Source organism: Corythoichthys intestinalis, chromosome 19 (genome assembly GCF_030265065.1).
Source record: "Corythoichthys intestinalis isolate RoL2023-P3 chromosome 19, ASM3026506v1, whole genome shotgun sequence".
NCBI classification, from domain to species: Eukaryota; Metazoa; Chordata; class Actinopteri; order Syngnathiformes; family Syngnathidae; genus Corythoichthys; species Corythoichthys intestinalis.
In genome coordinates this window covers 10,607,396-10,619,462 of record NC_080413.1, presented here as the reverse complement: position 1 = coordinate 10,619,462, position 12,067 = coordinate 10,607,396, and the positions used below count along the sequence as shown (strand labels likewise).

General features: G+C 41.8%; 1 protein-coding gene across 2 annotated transcripts in view; it reads right to left on the bottom strand.

The window, feature by feature from the left end:
- Window positions 1-12,067, bottom strand: part of plcb1l (phospholipase C beta 1-like) — a 480,463-nt gene that overhangs the window by 320,223 nt on the left and 148,173 nt on the right. The window lies entirely within an intron of this gene.

Here is a 12,067-nt window from a genome sequence, read left to right as displayed (position 1 = left end):
ACATTCATCTAGGTGGTCCCAGACGCCCTAACCAAACAAAGGTGTCACAGCATGGAGATTGGGTTAAAAACAAAGGCCAGATATGCTCCTATCTCCTGACTTTAATGATTAATCTGATCAAGGCAACTATTCAAGTGTCGACGCCACTGCTCGAGGAAGTCTTTTGACTTGACATGCCGACAAGTAAGAACAAGAAACTGTTGTGTCTCGCTGCTAGGCCATGACTTTGTAGTTTGTTTTTTCACACCGTGTAGACTCCTGAGACGAAATTTGGCTGAAACTAACAGAGTGAGTACACAAGATGAGATCAAAGTCAGGTTGTGGTCATACCGCACGTATCGGATCAAGACTACCTCAATTCAACCCACCCAGGAAGACAGCTGAAAAAGGAGCCTTGATTCTATTCTCATTTGATGAGATGGTGGTTTCCTTGAGCATTTGATCTGAGTCACAGTCATTTTCTTAATCTGTGAGCAGAAACTGTACATTTAACGCATCCCTTGGTAACTTTTCAGTTTTGGTCGATTTTAGCAACCAGCTGTGGCTAAACCTGTGTTGTTTGTGGCAGCCCTTTTAATTTCGATCTGAGTCTTAGTCTTTTGGATGATAATACTTATTAGTCTTGGTCACATTTTAGTCATCTCAAAATGTGGTTGTCTTCGTCTGGTTTTTGTTGATGGAAACTCAAGACAAATTTTGTCTAGTTTTAGTCGACGTACAGTAATAATTAAGGATGTCCGTCCGATCACACCATTTCCAAAGTAAAAAAAAAATATATCAAAAAAATATCGGACATGCCTTTTTTTAATATACACAGTGCCTTGCAAAAGTATTCGGCCCCCTTGAATCTTGCAACCTTTCGCCACATTTCAGGCTTCAAACATAAAGATATGAAATTTAATTTTTTTGTCAAGAATCAACAACAAGTGGGACACAGTCGTGAAGTGGAACAACATTTATTGGATAATTTAAACTTTTTTAACAAATAAAAAACTGAAAAGTGGGGCGTGCAATATCATTCGGCCCCATTACTTTCAGTGCAGCAAACTCACTCCAGAAGTTCAGTGAGGATCTCTGAATGATCCAATGTTGTCCTAAATGACCGATGATGATAAATAGAATCCACCTGTGTGTAATCAAGTCTCCGTATAAATGCACCTGCTCTGTGATAGTCTCAGGGTTCTGTTTAAAGTGCAGAGAGCATTATGAAAACCAAGGAACACACCAGGCAGCTCCGAGATACTGTTGTGGAGAAGTTTAAAGCCGGATTTGGATACAAAAAGATTTCCCAAGCTTTAAACATCTCAAGGAGCACTGTGCAAGCCATCATATTGAAATGGAAGGAGCATCAGACCACTGCAAATCTACCAAGACCCGGCCGTCCTTCCAAACTTTCTTCTCAAACAAGGAGAAAACTGATCAGAGATGCAGCCAAGAGGCCCATGATCACTCTGGATGAACTGCAGAGATCTACAGCTGAGGTGGGAGAGTCTGTCCATAGGACAACAATCAGTCGTACACTGCACAAATCTGGCCTTTATGGAAGGGTGGCAAGAAGAAAACCATTTCTCAAAGATATCCATAAAAAGTCTCGTTTAAAGTTTGCCACAAGCCACCTGGGAGACACACCAAACATGTGGAAGAAGGTGGTCTGGTCAGATGAAACCAAAATTGAACTTTTTGGCCACAATGCAAAACGATATGTTTGGCGTAAAAGCAACACAGCTCATCACCCTGAACACACCATCCCCACTGTCAAACATGGTGGTGGCAGCATCATGGTTTGGGCCTGCTTTTCTTCAGCAGGGACAGGGAAGATGGTTAAAATTGACGGGAAGATGGATGCAGCCAAATACAGGAACATTCTGGAAGAAAACCTGTTGGTATCTGCACAAGACCTGAGACTGGGACGAAGATTTATCTTCCAACAGGACAATGATCCAAAACATAAAGCCAAATCTACAATGGAATGGTTCAAAAATAAACGTATCCAGGTGTTAGAATGGCCAAGTCAAAGTCCAGACCTGAATCCAATCGAGAATCTGTGGAAAGAGCTGAAGACTGCTGTTCACAAACACTCTCCATCCAACCTCACTGAGCTCGAGCTGTTTTGCAAGGAAGAATGGGCAAGAATGTCAGTCTCTCGATGTGCAAAACTGATAGAAACATACCCCAAGCGACTTGCAGCTGTAATTGGAGCAAAAGGTGGCGCTACAAAGAATTAGCGCAAGGGGGCCGAATAATATTGCACGCCCCACTTTTCAGTTTTTTTATTTGTTAAAAAAGTTTAAATTATCCAATAAATTTTGTTCCACTTCATGATTGTGTCCCACTTGTTGTTGATTCTTGACAAAAAATTAAATTTCATATCTTTATGTTTGAAGCCTGAAATGTGGCGAAAGGTTGCAAGGTTCAAGGGGGCCGAATACTTTTGCAAGGCACTGGATATATTTTTTAATTAAATCGTTTTCTAATTGTATTTAACGTTACAGACAAAATGTCTAACACTCATCCAGAGTCTTTAGTTTTGGCTTAAAGTAGGACTATCTAATTTATCGCTTTAATGGCATTTTTTTATTTTTTATTTTTTATTAACACAATTCTTGTTGTTCGTTGGGTGTACTCACTTTTGTGATACACTGTACAATATTCTCTCATGATATACTGGTGTGACTGTGCAGCTACGCGATGAACCTCAAAGAGTTCCAGTTCATTCGGTAGATTTCACGATTGCTGTCCAAATGAATTGTACGTCTATTGCCGTCACTGACCAGAAACATAATCATTCAATGCCAACCCAGTTAAAAAAAATTTGATGTTGATTGTTGTGAATGACTAAAATATAGTTCTGGCAACAAAGCCTTGTCAAGAACATGATGTTCATTGGTTGCGACTCCGACGATAAAAATGCCATGAAAGTAGACTTACAGGGTTGTGATTCCCCTATGAAACGTTGACGAAACATTTCCCACCGTGACGGCTCTCCGTCACATCCGCCGACGATTTACCAACCATTATACAGTTGCTCCATGTTCGTGGTGTGTGGAGACCACTCGTTCTCTCATGCTTGAACACTGGGCCTTTTGTCACTATGCCGAATTTTTAACCCAGAAAAAACATTCTATTTTCTTAACCTGGTTAAGTAATCATATTACCTAAGACTCCATAAAGGGGAACAAACAGTAGCGTAGAACCCGGGCTTCTTTTTATGTGCCTTGAGTGGCAGATTGGCTTTCATCAAAGAGCCCCGGCGAGTTATAGAGTCATTCTGTTGCGCCCGAGCGTACGAAATTGATCCTCATATGCGCAACATATGGTGGAAAGCAATTTCCACCCGAGTGTTTTAGTATTTCCTCCTAATTAATTTCGCATGTACGAGACAAGCACGAGCGGCCTCCCAGAACCGAGGCACAAAAGCCGGCTTTGTTTCATTCGTTCGTCTGCGGTTTTTCGAACTCTCCTGCGCTTTTTGACGCACCGTATTAACACCGAAGGCAACATTTTGGGTAGAGTGGTCAAATCTTGCAGTCGAGAGGACGTAGGTGAATTATAATCAGTCAGTCAGAACATGGTGGAATGAGCGTGGTATGTTCCTGGTCCAAACTGTAGTAACAGAGTTTTAAAGCAGAACTAGGTAACTTTTCAACCTTTATAAAATATTTTCATAACATTTGTGATAATATGTCGACTGACCACTAGTCGAATGACCTCTCTTTTTATATCTTAAGGGGGTCTGTATCGCTTTCACCGGCACTAATTGAATCCTGCCACCCAAAAAAAAAAAAAAAAAAAAAACTACAAATATTCTGACTGCTTTATGGCATATATCACATCTCCCGTTCCACATTCATTACATCAAGGGCGTAGTTTTGAATAGGGACGCTAGGGACATAACACTACCAACTTTTCAGGATGCTGAACTTGTCCCCAACCTTTAAGCAACATTATCATATGATGAGTTTTACAGTGTATCACAAAAGTGAGTAAACCCCTCGCATTTCTGCAGATATTTAAGTATACAGTGCCTTGCAAAAGTATTCAGCCCCCTTGAACCTTGTAACCTTTCGCCACATTTCAGGCTTCAAACATAAGGATATAAAATTTTAATTTTTTGTCAAGAATCAACAACAAGTGGGACACAATCGTGAAGTGGAACAAAATTTATTGGATAATTTAAACTTTTTTAACAAATAAAAAACTGAAAAGTGGGGCGTGCAATATTATTCGGCCCCCTTGCGTTAATACTTTGTAGCGCCACCTTTTGCTCCAATTACAGCTGCAATTCACTCTGGGTATGTTTCTATCAGTTTTGCACATCGAGAGACTGACATTCTTGCCCATTCTTCCTTGCAAAACAGCTCCAGCTCAGTGAGGTTGGATGGAGAGTGTTTGTGAACAGCAGTCTTCAGCTCTTTCCACAGATTCTCGATTGGATTCAGGTCTGGACTTTGACTTGGCCATTCTAACACCTGAATACGTTTATTTTTTAACCATTCCATTGTAGATTTGGCTTTATGTTTTGGATCATTGTCCTGTTGGAAGATAAATCTCCGTCCCAGTCTCAGGTCTTGTGCAGATACCAACAGGTTTTCTTCCAGAATGTTCCTGTATTTGGCTGCATCCATCTTCCCGTCAATTTTAAGCATCTTCCCTGTCCCTGCTGAAGAAAAGCAGGCCCAAACCATGATGCTGCCACCACCATGTTTGACAGTGGGGATGGTGTGTTCAGGGTGATGAGCTGTGTTGTTTTTACGCCAAACATATCGTTTTGCATTGTGGCCAAAAAGTTCAATTTTGGTTTCATCTGACCAGACCACCTTCTTCCACATGTTTGGTGTGTCTCCCAGGTGGCTTGTGGCAAACTTTAAACGAGACTTTTTATGGATATCTTTGAGAAATGGCTTTCTTCTTGCCACTCTTCCATAAAGGCCAGATTTGTGCAGTGTACGACTGATTGTTGTCCTATGGACAGACGCTCCCACCTCAGCTGTAGATCTCTGCAGTTCATCCAGAGTGATCATGGGCCTCTTGGCTGCATCTCTGATCAGTTTTCTCCTTGTTTGAGAAGAAAGTTTGGAAGGACGGCCGGGTCTTGGTAGATTTGCAGTGGTCTGATGCTCCTTCCATTTCAATATGATGGCTTGCACAGTGCTCCTTGAGATGTTTAAAGCTTGGGAAATCTTTTTGTATCCAAATCCGGCTTTAAACTTCTCCACAACAGTATCTCGGACCTGCCTGGTGTGTTCCTTGGTTTTCACAATGCTCTCTGCAATTTAAACAGAACCCTGAGACTATCACAGAGCAGGTGCATTTATACGGAGACTTGATTACACACAGGTGGATTCTATTTATCATCATCGGTCATTTAGGACAGCATTGGATCATTCAGAGATCCTCACTGAACTTCTGGAGTGAGTTTACTGCTCTGAAAGTAAAGGGGCCGAATAATATTGCATGCCCCACTTTTCAGTTTTTTATTTGTTAAAAAAGTTTAAATTATCCAATAAATGTTGTTCCACTTCACGATTGTGTCCCACTTGTTGTTGATTCTTGACAAAAAAATTAAATTTCATATCTTTATGTTTGAAGCCTGAAATGTGGCGAAAGGTTGCAAGATTCAAGGGGGCCGAATACTTTTGCAAGGCACTGTATCTTTTCATGGGACAACGCTGACAAAATGACACTTTGACACAATGAAAAGTAGTCTGTGTGCAATTTATATAATAGAGTTAATTTATTTTCCCCTCAAAATATAGCCATTAATATCTAAACCGCTGTCAACAAAAGCGAGTATACCCCTTAGAAACTACATCCCTAAATGTCCAAATTGAGTACTGCTTGTCATTTTCCCTCCAAAAACGTCATGTGACTCGTTACAGGAGTGCTGTCAGCATTGCTGAAGAGATTGAAGAGGTGGGGGTCAGCCTGTTAGTGCTCAGACCCTACGCCGCACTCTACATCAAATTGGTGGGCATGTGTACCGTCTTCAGATGTCATATTACACGCAGTATTTTATGCTCCTGAACGAAATGGACCGCTTGGATGTGTGTCGAAGCGATTGATATAATTATTCAATGTTTTTAATCCTGCACCATGAAAATGAGTGACTTCCGGCTCGAGTCTCGGGTTGAGGAAGAAGGCGAATTTGAGCGGTCGAGATTATTTTCACAATACAGCCATTACTATATAGAATGCAGAAGGACTGCGGATTCAGCTGATTTTGCGGATTAATTCGTTTATCTTTTACGTCACGCCAGCCCAAGGTGCTGCAAGCTTTTGTTGCTACACAAGGGAGAGTTGTGTGAGGCTTTTTGGATTTCCAAGAGATCTTTGTTCACTGCGATGACCAAAACAAGTCCAACAACCGAGGAACCATTGGACAGACAAGGAAGTGAGTAAGCTTCGTTTTTTTATATTACGTCAAATACTGGGATCATGGAAAACTATTTAATAAGGAGGTTGCTTGCATTTTGTGGGTGACAATACTCCCTGTCCACCGAGAAGGCCACACGGCCGACGACCGGTGGCTTGTCGCACACCGCCCTTGGTCCTCTTCGCGTGCCCGCCCACATAGCGCTTTCCTCGGTTTGGCCTCAAGCAGCCCCCTACTCCGAAGTCAGCCGGTTTGTCCACCGAGAATGCGCTATTTTCAGCGTTTATTCCCTTCTCCATCTGCCTGTAACTTATGCGCTGCCAGGGGCTGGCCGATCGGTGAATAAATCAACCCTGCCGCATGTGTGACATGAGTCAAGGTAGTTTTGTGTGATTTTTCATGTTTGAAAAGCGAGAAAAAGACTTGGCAAAGCCGCTCGGTTCAGGTTAGCATGTCGGCTAACTGTCACGCCTCCTGTTTTGTTTACGCTCTTTCGTCCGTCTCCGAAGCCAAGGCAGAGAAATGACAAAAGCCGGACTAACTCCGGTGACTGTTATTTGTCATGACCATGGCATTTATTTAGCAACTGGGGAAAAATATTTAGATAAAAAGAATATCCTGTAAAAATTTTGGAGAGATTGAAACAATGATGACAATTTTCTGGTCTCTGTCGCATTTTCCTCGTTCTGAATCTTCCCCTCAATGGGCTGAATTATGAATCAGCTGAAATCGTTACCCTTATCCTGTGTCATCAGCCAGCTGGGGATGCTAAAGCGCTATAACGACACTCTTTCCTTCGTCTCCAAAGCCAGGGCAGGGAAATGACAAAAGCCGGACTAACTCCGGTGGCATAAAATACTGTTCGAGAGGTGCAAGAAGTTGTCAATTTTGACCATTCTGCAGTAATTTTGCCCTGTCGTACTGAATAAATGCATTTAGCACAAGACTGTTACTTGTCAAGACCACACCATTTATTTATCAATTGGGGAAAAATACTTAGATAAAAAGAATATCCTGTAAAAATATTGGAGTAAAGAGACTGAAACAATGATAACAATTTTCTGGTCTCTGTCACATTTTCCTCATTGTGAATCTTCCCCCTCAATGGGCTGAATCAGCTGAAATCTTTACCCTTATCCTGCGTCATCAGCAGTGTTGGGAATAATGCCGTTATAAATAAGGCCGTTACATAACGGCGTTATTTTTTTTCAGTAACGGGGTAATCTAACTAATTATTTTTTTCCCACCGTTACAACGCAGTTACTGTTACTGGCGGTCAAAAGCGGTGCGTTACTTACTTTGAATAAATTGAAGAAACTACCAGCCGTTAGTGTTGTATCGGTCGCGAACGATTCGTTCTTTTTGAACGAATTGTTTTGGTGAACGAGACCGAACTAATCATCATCTGCACTGATTCGTTCTATGAAGGTGGTGCTTGTTCGCTGCGTGGGAGGGCGTTGAGCAAGCGGCAGCGTCTTCTGACACCGCACACGACCAATCAGACGCCAGCCTCATCGCGGGCAGGGGAGGGAGCGGAAACAGAATCAGGGCGTTTGTCACTCACGTCCACGTGTGGCCAATCAGCAGCCAGCTTGCAGGCAGGGGGGCAAGACTGAGTTTTGTCACTTCCCGTTCAGTGACTCGGTCCTCCGGTTCCTGACCTAGCTTGCTGCTAACTTGATTTTCCAGTAATGACTATGCGGTGAACGAATCAGAAAATGAAAGGAAATGACTTTGTCACATATTTGTTAACGTGGAGCCTATCAAATGCTGCTCAAACAGACAAAAACACCACACAAATCTAGCGAGCATTGTTTAGAGTAGTACTTTTCTCAACAAACTCGTGACTGCCTATGACGACATACTATCAAATTTACAGTAATTTAAAACACGGGTAGCTACGAGGCAAGCAAAAGCTGAGCTGCGGTCGCGTGACGGCAGTGAAGCGGGCAGAGAACTGTCACTATATGGAGGCTTCATGGCAGCGATATTTACCTCATATGTGCACAGAAAAAAATATTTAGTATGATCACCATAATACTGATTTGCAATGAAACTGTATATACATGTCAATTTTTTCCCGAGTGTTTTTTTTTTCTTTCGTGTCAGGTGTTGGTTGGTTTGACAAATTATGTCAATCCGTCCATCATGTGCTACTCAAGCGCCCAAAACAACGCACGCAGACACGGGAGATATCGCAATATGTCTACATTTTTCTTAACAGACTAATGAGAGTAGAAAGGCGACATCGTAAAGAGCTAACAATTATTTCTCGTCAGCATTTGACGATCTGAGATGCGGGGACGACAGGGGAGCTGACCGGATTATTTTATTTATTAATACCAGTGCAAAAAAACAATATGATCACCATAATACTGATTTGCAATGAAACTGTATATACATGTAATTTTTTTCCGAGTGTTTTTTTTTTTTTTTCGTGTCAGGTGTTGGTTGGTTTGACAAATTATGTCAATCCGTCCATCATGTGCTACTCAAGCGCCCAAAAACAAAGCACGCGGACAAGGGAGATGTCGCAATATGTCTACATTTTTCTTAACAGACTAATGAGAGTAGAAAGGCGACATCGTAAAGAGCAAACAATTATTTCTCGTCAGCATTTGACGATCTGAGATGCGGGGACGACAGGGGAGCTGACCGGATTATTTTATTTATTAATACCAGTGCAAAAATTCAACACGATCATCTTAATACAAAAAAACAAAAATACAACAGAGCAAGATGTAAATATGATGTGTTGGTCGTTCCATATTCAGAAATTAAACTTTCGATGTATTTTTATTTTCGTGACAGCAAACATGCTGTATATGTGATTGTATGTGTGATCAAGAACCTAAAGAAAGTCCGTGCGCCCCCGCCCCCTACTCCCCTCACAAAAGGAAAATGTTTAACCGTGTCCTAAATCGAAATGCAAGCACGAGCCATGACTTTGAGCCCATAGAACTAGGACAGACGACGCGGAAGTTCTCCCTCGCTTTTGCAGCAGCAGGAGGGAGACGAGGCTGTCTGTGAAAGCAGAATGATACCGCCTGTCACTCATTTCTGAAACTACGACGAGTGGTCAATGTGGAAGAGAGGGAGGGACCAAGCAATGTCACTTCCCGTTCAGTTATACTGCGAAGCGGTCTTTGGTGATTCGTTCAGCAACGTCACTTCCCGTTCAGTAACCGAACGATTCGTTTGGGCGGGGAGGGAGATGAGGGGGGCGAACGATTCGTTGAACGATTTGTTTGAACGAATCCTTTTACTGAACGAACCGGAATGGATTCGTTTACTCAAGTGAACGACAAATCTCGTCACTACCAGCCGTAGCGAGTCTACTCTGCTCGGTTTATTTGTCATCCAAGACTTGGGGTGCGGTCAGGTTCATGGCAATGAAAATAGTAAACACACATAGGCTACCTTTGCAAGAACGATGGAGTTGCCGTTTGATACGGTCATAATGTGCAGGTCCTGCACCCATCCGCAGCAAGACTGTTCGTAGCTTTGTAGCGATTTGTAATTTCGGAATCGTTTAGTAACATACACCAAACAATAAATACAGCAGAATGTCCATTTCGCGTGGAAGCCCGTCGACATCTTTACTCCATTTGTCTTCGGGTTGCTCGTGAGGGTCAACATTGTTCACATCCTTAAGTTTGATCACATATCTGTTCTTCGCCTTAGTAACGAGTTCGTCTCTGTATTGAAATGGCAAGTTAAAGTTTAATGTCCTGCGAGCCAGACCTGCTTCCAATATGGCTGCGTTGTTGTCAAATCTCACGTGATCCCCCATTCTGTGATGTAAACGCTCGAGCCTAATAGCGCACGTATTCCAGAGCTGGTGTTCTGCCAAAATCTCTTACATCGCCGAAACGTCCAACATTAGTCAAATTTGACACCAAAGTACTACCGTGCGCTCTAAACTTGTTTTGTTTAGATGCATACAGGCAGAACAAACCAAAAAAATGCCTTACGGAAATACTTTTTTCACACACAAACCGAACAGTTAACAGTTAACTACTTAAATGTAGTTATATCAAATAAGGACGGTTTAAATACGCTACGAGACTAATGTGGTCAACTGCTTCAAAGCTAACACAAAAAACACAATGGTTAAAAGTATGAGAGGTTAATACATGCAAAAAGTGTCTTTGAGGCAGTGAAAAGGTTCTAAATAACTAAATAAAAACAAAAATAGTGAGTACTCGCCGCTTCTAACCGATGTGCGCATGCGTGTGGATGCTTGCGCAAGTGCGCTGAGCATTGTGTAGACATTACACCGCGTAGTAAGGAATGGTCGAACACCGGAACAGCGCGTGCGGCAAACACACACACGCAAAACAGATGCAGAGGGATATGATGGCAGAGCATTCAGAGGAAAATGTGTCCTTTACGAGGTGGAGATATAAACACTATTTCAATTTGGTCGAAATCAAAGGAAAGAACGTGCATGTAAAGTGTAATTTATGTCCCGGGGCAAAGCTTTTGTCGATATCTGTGGTAAGCAATTCATATCTGTTTATTTTTGTTGCACTTCAAATGTAGGATAAAACTGTTGCTGGTGAGGTGCAATAAATATTACAAGGTTTTATAACACAACTACCTGTCTGTTCTTCTCTATTCAACTGACTCGAATACTGCTCAGAAAATTTCAAATTCTTTGACATACAACAACTTCTTTTTAAAGTAATGGAAATAGTTACTTTCACTGGTAACTAGTTACTTTTACTATGGAGTAATTCAGTGACTAACTCAGTTACTTTTTGGAAGAAGTAGTGAGTAACTATAACTAAAGTAACGTGCCCAACACTGGTCATCAGCCAGCTGAGGACACTAGAGCGCTATAATGATAGGCGGGGCTAAATGGCAGATTAAAAGACTAATTTCTTGTCATCTGCGCTTTGCCAAATTGTTGTATATAGTCGAATTGTCTCGAAATGACTTTAATTCATATAATAATGCTATTCAATACTTTTTTTATCCTGTCACAGGCACTTTAAATGGCATTTTCATTTCAATGATTAAAATGTATTTGACGTTTGAATAAATTCAGTTTTGAGCTTGGTCACTGGAAGAATTCAAGTTCAGGTACCACTGTATGTGCTTTCATTGAGTTTTTGGATCAAGACCAGTCTATAGACATGTCTGCTTGTTACATAGACATATACAAAAACACAGCATGGTGTGGGCAGAGCGAAAATTGGCGGATCTCGTTTCCTGCCTTCCGTTTACATACGCGGCTGCACAGTGTCAAGGATGTGTTCGGACTAAAGCAATGTGCTCAGATTTGTCTAATCTTAGTCATGCGTTTTTATTGAATGAGGCACTACTCACATTAATCCCTAAACTGGGAAGCTTTAATTGCTATTTCCTCATTGTTGCATGAGAGTGAGCAGAGAAGGAGCTGAAGTGGAGTCAAACACCGGCTTCTGTAGCGATACGTCTTACCCTTAGAGCCATCTGGAGTCTGTTTCTTGTATCACAAACACAAATGACACGTAAGGGTAATCTAGCATGTGAATTACAGACATGGTGTGTGGAGAATTGGGGAGGTGCATTTGATTTCCTTTTCAATTTAAGGCTTTATCTTTACCTGATTGTACATCACTACGGATAAACAGAGGAAACCGCCAATTAGATGGCATTCCAGAGGAGATTGTATGTGGAAGAGGGGTTACTGTATACAGAAGAGTT